The following is a 13,144-nucleotide window of genomic DNA, read 5'->3' on the forward strand; positions in this document are numbered from 1 at the left end:
ATTTCCACAATGTTGATAAGCCCAGCAAGCAAAGGCTAATTGTGCCTCCAGTTAGCCTTCAACAGAAATAGGTGATACGATTAGTAATGGCCTGTCTCAGTCAATTAGCAGAAACATTTCCTGCTAACATTTTACGTATTTTCATTCTGTGAAATCGTTCCCCTTGAATAATCATAATAAAAAAATAAGATTATCAATTTTCATTGAGTTAAAAAAACATTTTTTATAGCAGAGAATTCAATTCACATTAAATACGTTAAAATATTCAGGCTGACTTTATTATCGCATTGGCATTAATATATGCATTCTATATTTGTCACTTATCTCTAAATAATCTACTTATGTAATTCACAAAAGGGGAGTACTGAGGAACTTCGATTTCTGATCGCGATCGAATCGACCCGCCATTTTGTGCTCCACCGCCATTTTGTGTTGCCATCACTCAGGCAGCACGGCGAACAAAGTCCATTCTGCTTTTTCTGCAGCCTGGTGTCGAAATACGCTTTCTGCCTCTGTTTGCAAAGCTGATGTTAGGACTGGCCGAGTACACTAATCCCTGTCTGGCTTTTCTAATCCCCGTCTCAACTATCTGTTGGTTCACACTATTCTTTTCTGACTTTATCTTATCGTCTGGCCTTCACTGTCTTCTGCTATCATTCTCTCGTTTCACAACTGTCCTCCAACACACACAAACGTATCTCGCCACCTGCCAGTTAGTTACGAATCCGTTAATGAATTAGTTTGAGGGAGGGGTGACAAACATAGTTGGAGGAGAGGTTTCTTCGAGTCATCTGACACTTTTGTTTTCCAATCTCTCCTATTGGTTCTGTCCTGTTTTCCAACTTTCCTTATTGGCTCTTTCTTGTATGTTCTGGGAGTGTATCCGGTTAATGTATATGTTACCTATATGGTATATAAGTTTGTGCACCACAGAGTGAAGTGGCAGTCTCCTGAGAACCTACCTTGTGTACTTCTGGGATAACTGTACTAGCTGCAGCTAATAAATCTGATCTCCTAACGCCGACAGAGTGTCCCGTGTCTCTGTGTAGCTGAGCAGGTGAATCCAGGAGACTAGGGCGTACCCTGCGCCGCCAGGCCCAAAAGGTTCTGGTTCCTAAACTGGCGCCCAACGTAGGGCGGCTTCAGTGGTACCGGTTCTGCCCGAAGGTCGTGAGGAACCCCGCAAGAAAATTCCGGAGGGTTCGCGAGCCACATTAAGCGACCCCTGTATGTTGAAAGTGGTCCGAAGGTCTTTTGCAGCATGGTTACTCCTTCCTGACGGCTACTGACGACCGCTGCCCTGACTGCCGCCCTGCCTTGGCCCTTCCTTTGGTGATGTATGGTAAGGCGAGACGATAGACGGGCCTCTGTTGGCTGGAGAAGACGTCCTTAGTTAAGTATGTTCGTGGGTCGCGCTCACAATTTTTGTCTTTTGTTTTCTTGATATTTGTGGTCCTTAGATTCGACTATTGCAATAGCCGAAGCCGAGGGTAAGTGCATTTGTGCTGCGTAAATTGAGTTTTACCCCCTTGAAGTTTGTGAACAGTCCGGTGATATCACGAGATGCCTGGTCTGACTAAGTTTGGAAGAATTTGTTGCTTTGGTTGTGATAGGGATTCCCGACTTGAGGACTCTTGTCCGATTCCTTCGGTTGGAACTCCCACATATGAGCACTATTCAAAATATGGTATTGGCCCCATTGCCTTTAGCGAGGCATGGACCCGATACACGAAGAAAGATGGTGTTCTAAAATGGCCAGAAAATGGTAGTTTTGATCCTGATGTGCTAGACAATTTAGAAGCAGTTTTATTCAAAAGAAAAGCCCGGCCGGCAATGTTTGACTCTTTCCGCCTTTGGCGTAAGGAAGCCAAACAGAAAGAAATTAAGCAAGCAAAACGAGATAGAAAAGCACAGGGTATGATAATTATACAGGCTGCCCAACAGTTTAAAGACGATGAAATTGATAATGCGATTGTAATCTCAGAAAGACAGCATCGTATGGCGATAGATAAATGCTATCCGGTGTTACCTGTTTCCCCTTCTGATAATAAGAAAGATATAGAAGAAGATCCCCTAATGTCCCATTTATTAAGGTTGCCTCCGCCCTATGCACAAAGTGCCAATGCACCTCAGCCGTTATAGCCTGTTCAGCCGCCAGCGGTACCTCCGCCTGTTCCGGCTCTTCTGCATTTGCCTCCTCCAGTATTACCACCTCTGCCGGTTTTACCGTTAACTTCAACTTCTTTGCCCTCATCTCCTGATCTTAGATTTCTCTTGCCTTCTACTCCTCCTGCAGTTATCGATTCTCCTTCTGTCAGTTCTCCTAATACTTTGTCTCCAATTCTTATGTCTAATTCTCCGTCTGTGCGTAAGCGTCTCACAGACACAGTCACTGGTATTCTATCTCCTTTCTTTGAAGATTTAAATGTGTCTCCGGCTTTTGCTCGAAGACAGTCTCGTAGTCAGTTCCCAGATTTTGAAGAACGAGAAAGGTTGGACTCTCTTGCACGTACATGGATCAAAAAGGGTCCTCAATACAGTGTGCCCGATATTATGTCTACATTTTCACAATGGAATGCGCCTACGCATAGATATGTTTTTAATACAATGTGCGATACACTCATTAAAGAATGGGAAGATGTGAGTTCGAGTCCGATCCCACAAGATCTATTAGAGGTTCAGACTGATAAAGGACTTATTGTGGGTTCTAAGGTTGAGAAAGCTGTAAGGACACTTATTTCTTATAGATCCTTATTGTCCTCTCAGGCTTTCCTTGATTCTGATCCGTCGGTTAAACTGACACTGAAAAATTATCCTATGAGAGAGGTTCCTCCAGTATGGAAGGAGGAGGTGGCGGGAGTAGGTGGTAATGCACCTATTCCTGCTCATTTCCAACGTATATGGGTACATGTCCCTTGGAAGAGATCTGAAGTTTTGGCCCTCAAACAGACTCTACCGGATCCTCGTAAAAACCCTGCAGGTTATTATAAAGAATTATCACAGACAGTTGATGCTTGCATTATGAACCTAGCAGATATCGACATGTTGATGGGAAATGTAGTCCCACAGACAATATGGGCTAAGATTCGTAGAGAGGATCACGCGCAGGAATTAGGTGCTACTTGGGATGTTATAACTACCACAGATAGAGATCAAGTGGGTGGTGCAAAGCATGACGCTTTGATTTCGGAACTCCCTGGTAGAATCATTACATTGATGAAAACTATGATGCCTGCATTGAGAGTAAATTGGGATAAACTAGCAGCATGCAAACAAAAGAAAGATGAGAGTGTCTCTGATTTCTTTACTCGTTTTGAAGAGACATTTATCGACCACAGTGGTCAAGATATGGCTACAGAGGGTGGACAGCGATTATTTGTGGACAAATTTGTATTTAATTTGCTTCCCGAGCTGTCACACAAATTGAAAGATTCAGAAAGTTCATGGGCTGCTTCTTATTCTGCCCAGATATTGGCTACTGTGCAATATTATGAAAACAGGGATAAAGAAGAAAAAGAAAAGCAAGAGAAAAAGACGAAAGAATTAAAAACGAAGGTTCTCTTGCAACAAGCCTATCCTCCACGTTATGCTCAGCCTCAATTTCAACAGCCTCCGCAGTTTCAGAGGTTGTATCAAAAACCTGAGCCATACATTCCGCGACCTTTGTTAGGACCTAATCAATGTGCCTATTGTAGAGAGGAAGGTCATTTTAAAAATAGTTGTCCGGTTTTATTGCAACGCAACGGAGCATTATCTGCTCCACGATGTCGTGCTGGCCTCCAGTCAGCAAACAGAGGTAGAGGTCGGGGTGTGTTGACTCAAGAACACCGTGCCCTTCCTTCACCCAATTCCGTGAACTACTTTGATCAGCAGAATGTTAGGTCTACACAGTATTACAATGAAGACCATTTTATTGAAGGCGAGAATGAAAGTCTTCATGCTAATTAGGACATCCATGGACAAAGTAAGGGAGTTGTGCCGATCCCAGTAGATCAGAATGGACCTTATGTTAACGTCACTACAATGGGTGTTTCAGAGCCATTTCTTCTAGATACTGGGGCAATGAGAAGTTCTATCATTCATTCTAAACTCCCTGGGGCACCTTTGTCTGGCTTAACGAATGTTTCTGTAGGATTTTCTGTTTGTGATCCAGTTTCTTACCCTTTGCCTATTTCAGTTGGTCCTTATGATTTGGAAGCTCCACTTCTGTTGACGAATGGTTGTGGTGAGAATCTGTTGGGTTTGGACTTATTGAAAAGAATGCATGCTACGATGTATTGTTCTCCTTCTGGTGTACATCTTACTTTAGGACTGAAACTGATCTCTCCAATGTATTTGTCCAAAGATCAGTTTCCACCTGAATTGCTTTCTCTTCCAGCAGCGCTTTGGGCCACGGGTCCAAACGATGTGGGTTGTCTTGAGATTCCACCTTATGTTGTCACTCTTAAGCCCAATGTTGAAATACCGCGCATCCCACAGTATAGAATTTCTACTGAAGGTGAAAAAGCGCTTTTGGAAATCATTCATGATTTAATTCAGAAGGGTGTGGTTGAAGAAACAAGAGGTGACACATGCAATAGTCCTATTCTTCCTGTTCTTAAACGCACTGATCCTTCTCAGCCTCCTGTATATCGTTTCGTAATTGATCTGCGGGAGGTAAACAAAATTGTTGTACCACAATTCCCTGTTGTTCCAGATATCACTGCTCTATTGACAATGATACCTTCCACAGCGACTTGGTTCTCTGTTATCGATCTAAAGAATGCCTTCTTTAGTATTCCCATTGCAGAAGTGAGTAGGGACATTTTTGGCTTCTCTCTTGGAGGCCGAAGCTTCCGGTTCAAGCGCGCACCTCAGGGCTATTGTGAAAGTCCCTCCATTTACAGCCAAGCTTTAAAAAGTCATCTTGATACTTTTCATTTGCCGTCTGGTGCTGCTCTTATCCAATACATGGACGACTTGTTAGTCGCCGCTGATTCAGAAGATATTTGCAAAAATGTCACTGTTGCATTATTACGCCATTTGTTTAATCTGAATCATAAGGTTTCACCTTCCAAATTACAATATGTCCGTCGAGAGGTTACCTACTTGGGTCATCTCCTATCAAAGGAGGGTCGACGATTGACACCAGAACAAATTCAGGCGATTGCGCAAATGTCTGTCCCATCCACACAAAGGGAGGTACGTGCCTTTCTGGGTATCACCTCTTATTGTAGGCAGTGGATCCCTAACTTCTCTCTAATAGGCAAACCTTTATTGGCACTCACTTTAAAAGATACGCCTCAGCCCCTTGCTTGGACTGATGAGTGCCAAAAGAGTTTCACTGACTTACGTACTGCTCTGTGTTCTGCTCCTGTACTAGGCACCCCTGATTACACTAAGCCTTTTACGCTCTATGTTCACTAGAGAGAAGGTTGTGCATTGTCAGTTTTAACACAGCAATTTGGAGACAAACAGCGGCCATGTGCCTATTTTTCGGCTACGTTAGATCCTGTAGCTAAAGCATTGCCCAGTTGTCTCAAAGCGACAGCAGCAGCAGCAATTTCTATTCGACAGTCTGCTGGAGTGGTATTGGATAACACTCTCATTGTCATGGTACCACATGCAGTGGATACCTTACTAAACAGAACGAAAACGCAGCATCTTACAAGTGCTCGTCTAACTGGATACGAGCTGACGCTTTTGTCTAGTCACGTACACATTAAACGATGTAATACCCTAAATCCAGCTACTCTGTTGCCCCTTTCAGATGAGAAAAGTGTTGAGGAGCAACATGATTGTTTCTTCCGTACTGAGGAACAGACAAAAGGAAGAATTGACTTGAAAGACACACCACTAGAGAATCCGGATGGAACTCTATGGGTAGACGGTTCTTGTTTTAAAATGCCTAATGGAGATACAGTTTCAGCTTATGCTGTAACTACTTTACATACCGTTGTTGAAACTGCTCGCATTAGACACAATTCAGCGCAAGCAGCAGAATTGATAGCATTAACAAGAGCTTGTGTATTGTCAAAGGGGAAGAGAGTGAACGTGTACACCGACAGCCAATATGCCTTTGGTGTAGCGTTCAACTTTGGGCGTCTCTGGAAGGAAAGGGGTTATCTCAATTCACATGGCACCAAAATACAACATGGTCAGTTAGTGACTGATCTTCTTGAATCACTTGCATTACCCACCCAAATAGCAATCGTGAAGTGTAGTGCACACAAAAAGATTACAGATGATGTTGGTCGAGGAAATGCATTTGCAGATGAAATAGCGAAAAAGACAGCGAGAGTTGTTACAAGTCGAATGTATGTGGCGGGTCCTGCGAATTGGGTCAGAGAGAGAGGAATGTATGAGGATACAGTGGAAAGTGTAAAAGCGATTCAGAAAGAGGCTTCAGAGAGGGAGTTAAGCAAGTGGAAAGAAAGTACAGGAATGTTGGATGAGATGTGTTGTTGGGTAGAATTATCTGAACATCAACGTTGGCTGTTACCAGATGCCTATGTACTCCCAGTGGTTACTATGGCACATGGTCCAGCCCACTTAAGTGCAAAAGGTATATGTAAACTTCTGGCTCCAGTATGGCAGAATGAACAAATCCCAAAATGCGCAGACAATGTAGTGAAACATTGTATTATTTGTTTAATGTACAATCTGGGAAAGGGAACCCCAACTCCAGCAGGTCACTTTGCTCCTCCAACATATCCATTTGAGGTATTGCAGATCGATTATATTCATATGGAGCGATGCAACAACCTCAAATACGTTCTGGTAGTAGTATGCGCCTTTTCGAGATGGATAGAAGCATACCCTTGAAAGGATAACACAGCCTTATCCACAGCTAAAGTTCTACTAAAAGAATTTTTCCCCAGGTTTGGTTTGCCGCACATTGTCTGGAGTGACAATGGGAGCGAATTTGTTGGCCAAGTCATGCAAAAAGTTTGTGCAGGTCTTGGTATCAAGCAAAAGTTCCATGCGGCAAATCATCCACAGTCAGCGGGTTTAGTAGAATGTTACAACGGAACCTTAAAATTAAAACTAGAAAAGGTTCAAGCGAGTACAGGACTTAATTGGCCCGATGCTTTGCCATTAGCCTTGCTATCCACCAGAACTGCAGTACACTCTTGTTTGGGACTTAGCCCTTACGAAGTGGTTTTTGGCCGCCCGGCTAATGTATGGGGAGTCCCTCGCCCTAAGAAATACTCAGACTTGCCATATACAATGTTGATTGACTACCTGCATGATCTTACGACTAAATTGCGTGTTCTCCATCAACAGGTTCAGAGTGCTCTGCCGGAGGCCTCCACAGACCCAGGTCATTCCATCCGACCAGGTGACTGGGTCTGCACCAAGAATTTCCAAAGGACAAGAAATTTGGAACCCAGGTGGAGAGAGCCCCGAATGGTTTTGCTAACCACGAGAACAGCAGTTAAAGTTGAAGGAAAGAAAAATTGGATTCACGGTGTGCATTGTAAGAAAGTGCCTTTGCCTTTACCCTACGATCAATGGGTGCGCAGGGGTATTGGTGACTCTGAAAGTGAGAAGGTTCCACGCTTCGTGTCCTTTAGTGATGCACACCTAAATGGGACATTGTCTGAGAAAGAGGACGACGACATTCTTCAGGAAGCAATACCATCACATCGTCGCTTGGATACGACTAATCCACGAACATTGTTCCAAGATCAAACCACGTCTGGAAAGGAACACTACAATCTAAGACCTAGAACAAAGAACTCTTAAGATTTCTCTCTTGTGTAGTATTCTGTCCCGGTTGCAGGGTCACGTTAGGAGTCTTAATTGCGACCTGAGTAGTGGCAATAGGCCTGCAGGACTTGCAGTGTCATAGGACGGCAGACAATCGTGATCAAGTGATCGAGGAAGATTGCCATGAGCATCCATTAGAAAGATGGAAACTACACTTGGAAAAAGAGAGAGAAAGGATAAAATGAAGAAAGAATCCTGTAAAATAATGTACAGTCGTTTCAGTATAACTTTATGTATTATTATATCATTGTGTATTGCTTTGGCATTTATAGATTGGATTATTTATGTTCTGCAGCAAAAAGTTGTCTCTCCTTCTTCCTCTCCGTCTTCTTCAACTGTCTCTCCACATCTCTTTCATACTCTTCCTCAACATGAACTCATTAGAAGAACTGAATATCATAACAATTCCTTTATTCAGTTATTACATCAACATCAGTTAGTGGTCAATACAACTGACTGTTGGGTGTGTGGACTTATGCCACATACCACAGAGAAAGGAATGCCATATTTAGTTCTCCCGTTTTCTTATGAGGGTTCTGCTTGGGCCTATTTTGTCATCTTCTCCAATGCTTATCAAAGCAAATTCAGACGATCCGTTAGTTCACATGTTAGTGATCCGGATTTTAGTCATAGTTCTTTGATTAAGGGAATGGTAGCTATGGCTAAAATCATGGAAAATAGTAAAATCTCCATTGACGAAAGAAAAGCGTATACTAACTGGAACGTCACCCAATATATGTCTAGTCTTAGTGATAAAGTTAAGAAAGGAAAGTCTTCACCAATTTGGACTATACCACATCAGGGCAATTTCTGCTTACAAATAAACGATCGCTCTTCTGACACCATACAAAGGAATAACTGCTCCTATACGTACATTTATTCCTCTCAAAACTCGCCTCCTCTAGTGCCGTCTCAAGGCACATATTTCATCTGTTATAATAGAGCTACCAACGGGTTTCTCCGGTACTTGTTACATAGCTTTCCTTCTTCCCCCTACATACACCGCTTCTTTCCTAAAAGGATTTCTTCCTTTTTGGGGTCCAATGGCCAACAGCAGAAATATAAGGCAACTGGTCCGTGTCGTAGACACCACAATAGACATCACCGTAGGAGCCTGAAGTAACATCACGGCAGAACTACAGGCGGACCGTCTTATGACATTACAAAATCGAGTTGCCTTAGATTTTGTTCTTGCAGATCGTGGTGGAGTGTGCAAACTGATCGGGTCAAGTTGCTGTATTTTCATACCTAATGACGCTCCGACAGTATACCAAGCTATCTCCAAGTTGCAAATAATCTCTGAGTCTATTCACCAGCACGAAGGAGATTGGTCTTTTACGGAGTGGTTTTGGGGACTACTGTCCAAATGGGGTTGGAAAGCCTTGACATTTCTTGGAATAATTCTGACCATTATTTTCTCCTTATGCCTTTGTATGCACTGTGGTCCCGCCATCTGTGACCTTTGTGCTACTATGTGCATCCCAAAACCCAAACCACAAGTAATAGAAAACATAAGAATGATGTTACAGTAACAGCTCGATGACCTCATGACTATCGACATTGACTCAGATTAGTATGAGTCTATCTTGCCTGAGTTCTGGCAAAAGGAGGGTCTGAGGAACTTCGATTTCTGATCGCGATCGAATCGACCCGCCATTTTGTGCTCCACCGCCATTTTGTGTTGCCATCACTCAGGCAGCACGGCGAACAAAGTCCATTCTGCTTTTTCTGCAGCCTGGTGTCGAAATACGCTTTCTGCCTCTGTTTGCAAAGCTGATGTTAGGACTGGCCGAGTACACTAATCCCTGTCTGGCTTTTCTAATCCCCGTCTCAACTATCTGTTGGTTCACACTATTCTTTTCTGACTTTATCTTATCGTCTGGCCTTCACTGTCTTCTGCTAGCATTCTCTCGTTTCACAACTGTCCTCCAACACACACAAACGTATCTCGCCACCTGCAAGTTAGTTACAAATCCGTTAATGAATTAGTTTGAGGGAGGGGTGACAAACATAGTTGGAGGAGAGGTTTCTTCGAGTCATCTGACACTTTTGTTTTCCAATCTCTCCTATTGGTTCTGTCCTGTTTTCCAACTTTCCTTATTGGCTCTTTCTTGTATTTTCTGAGAGTGTATCTGGTTAATGTATATGTTACCTATATGGTATATAAGTTTGTGCGCCACAGAGTGAAGTGGCAGTCTCCTGAGAACCTACCTTGTGTACTTCTGGGATAACTGTACTAGCTGCAGCTAATAAATCTGATCTCCTAACGCCGACAGAGTGTCCCGTGTCTCTGTGTAGCTGAGCAGGTGAATCCAGGAGACTAGGGCGTACCCTGCGCCGCCAGGCCCAAAAGGTTTTGGTTCTTCAGTACCTAGAAAGGCAAAAACGTAATAATTATAACAAACCTCATGAAGACCAATCAACAATTATACAACTGAGGAACTTTTATTTAGAAAATATCTTCAAAATGTATTTCCATGTAAAAAATTCAAAATACTTAAAAAAATATTTTCCAAATATAATTTTTCAGGTATAATATTTATATATAATTTTTCAGGTATAATTTTTATAAATATATTATATTGTGCCCAATTAATATGTTTGTTAGACTTCATGGAAAGGAATATTTTGTGTAGTTTACTCTAGACTGTATATTGCTGCACCATAATATTCTAATGTTAATTTGGACCTTCGTTTTCGCAATCTTAAAGTATTTTGATGTTCTATGAAGAACAATATTTTACTCTCGCAATAAACAATGACTTGGTTGAGTTTGCTGCTGTTCTCTCTGTCAGTATGCATGTTTGTAGAAGCGGTTTGTTATGTTGACTCCCACTACGGAAGGTTTTCTGCAGTAAACCAAGAATCCCAGTTGCTGGAAGAACTTAAAAGAACTGCACACACAGAGTATAGCTGGAACAAAGATGTTTCTTGAAGTTTCTAAACATTTTGCTTCTGCTGCAAGCTGTCTCTGAGTATGAGGCTTCTCTAATATTGCGATGTAGTTCAATATAAAAGGTGGCGTGTCCAGAAAAATAAATTACAAAATAATTACTACTCAGGGCAAGTCTGACAAAGGGGCCCAGTGGGAAAAGTAGAAAGTGAAGCACACGTGTAGTAAAAGGAATCCTATTAAACCACTAAACAAATGTCCAAAATTCCAAATGGTGGACCAACGTTTAGAAAAAAAAGAATATTGTCGTAACTAGAGAAGGTGATGAGGACAAGAATTTAGGGTGTTCCTCAAAGTTAAATCTTCTGCTAATTTCATTAGATCTTAACGTCATTTCCTGCACCAACACGTGCTATTCCTCTTTCTCATGAGTGCAATGGTCTTCAAACATTTTAAAGCTTTCCCCATGTAAAACTATTTTATAAATGACACATTTATTATATATTTTCTTGTAATTATTTTATCAACTTTTCAGCCCATAATATTTTTAGCTGTTAAAACATTGCAGTTAGGTGCATTTACCCCTTTTCAAAATGCAATCAAATACATGATTGCTAACATGCTAGTTGCAGCATGGACTCTCGAAACATGTAAAAGTGTCTACTGTTTGATTCTTTTATTGGGGGAGGGACTTTCAGACTTATATGGAGCCCCCACCAATACACACACTCACTTTGACACCTCTTCCCAGGCAGCAAGAGGCTGAAAAACAGATTACTGATGGTCCATTACAGGAAGGTTCATTGCCACTCTGTCTTCTTTCACTAAAACACAGCACTGTTTTCAGCATGCTGTTTGTCTCTGCTTCCTAGGTACATAATACATGCTTCTCTTGTCCACAGGTTGGCATCCTCTCTGAGATCAATTCAGCCCTTCCCCCTCACACACACAGCCCCTTCTTCCGTTAAAACACATCTGCCTTTAGTGGCAGTCCATTATGGGTGTGCAGTATCATGGTAACAACATTCACTACAGAACACTGGAGTATTGCTTAAATTATTACACTTATCCATGTTTGGATATTCTTTAATTTTCCAGTATAAAGCGTGTAAAGTATTTATCCCTAAAGTAATACATGTATTATTCGCTAATTGGATGCAATGTATTTCTTAGTATTCGTTCAATCAAATAATAGAGGTATCAATATCATCAATTTATTCTATGATTATTTGCGCTTAAATATTTTACTCTGAGGTCAATTTGAAGCTAAGTGTTTTGTTTAGGGTAAAGATAAAGCCTTTAGATTGTGGAGGAAGCTCCTGATTGTCAATGGTTGATTTTCTTAAAATGGAGAATCTGCCAGCTGAATTACTCACACTGGATGGACAACATGATGGACATTCAGCCAGTGGATTCTTCACTGGTAGAGATGCCAGAATTAACACTTCCTTCACAAATCAAATTATTTGACTCGCCTTGCATACTACTCTGAATTGCTTTGAGAGAAAGAAATTAAGGAACTTCACAGATAGAAGCAACACATGTAAGTAATTGGTCTGTATTAGCAATGTATTAACCCCTTCAGTGCCCATGACGAGCTGGACTCGTCATGGGCTGCGGTGGCGCTGTGCCCATGACGAGTCCAGCTCGTCATGAACTCCGCCCGCTAATGGAAGGCGCGGCACTGGGCGGGGAAAGGGGCGGGCATGCAAGGGGTTAAAGGCCTTATGTTTCTATCTGCCTGTAGAGCACAATGTGCTTTTGTCAAAATATAAGTGATGAAACTATCATTTAATTTTCAGTCTACCATATTGTGGAAGAAAACCAATGTCTTCACGTGTACAGGAAGTCTACAACATATTTATTGAAGCAAAAGTATAAAAATAAGCACTCAATGAGACAGCGGTTTGGCTCTCGAGCAATGCACTGCCAACTCCTCCAACAATTTACTTGCATTTACTCATAAAAATACACACATGGCAGAAACAGAAACTCAAGACAGTCGGAGTTTCAGCAGATGCTGAGCTTTTTCATGAAGAGGACTGAGAAGACCCTAAAAAAATACACAGGATATCCATATTTCAGATGCTGAGCTAGTCACCACTTGCAAGTGCCAATATGAAAAGGCTGAATATGTCTAAAGTATTAGGACAGTCCCAAGTATTACATACACCTTCAAATGACACTCATGATGTTTGCCTACTACACTATATCCCGTTAGCATTCTGTAAGAACCAGAGTTCATTGTGTTTGGAAAAAAACAATTAAATATATTTCAAAAATAATTATAACATGGGCATAAAATGACTACTATTAAACAACATGGGACTTTCATTAAATGTAATATTAATCAACATAAATCACTGAAAAGAAAAAATAACTTCACAATCCCACCCTTTTCTACTTCTAGGTAAAGACTAAAGCATACTTATCCAATCATTCTGTTGGTTTCAGTAGCACATTCTCCTTCATGATATCTTCAAAGATGAAAATCACAAG

This window comes from Triturus cristatus, chromosome 12 (genome assembly GCF_964204655.1).
Source record: "Triturus cristatus chromosome 12, aTriCri1.1, whole genome shotgun sequence".
NCBI classification, from domain to species: Eukaryota; Metazoa; Chordata; class Amphibia; order Caudata; family Salamandridae; genus Triturus; species Triturus cristatus.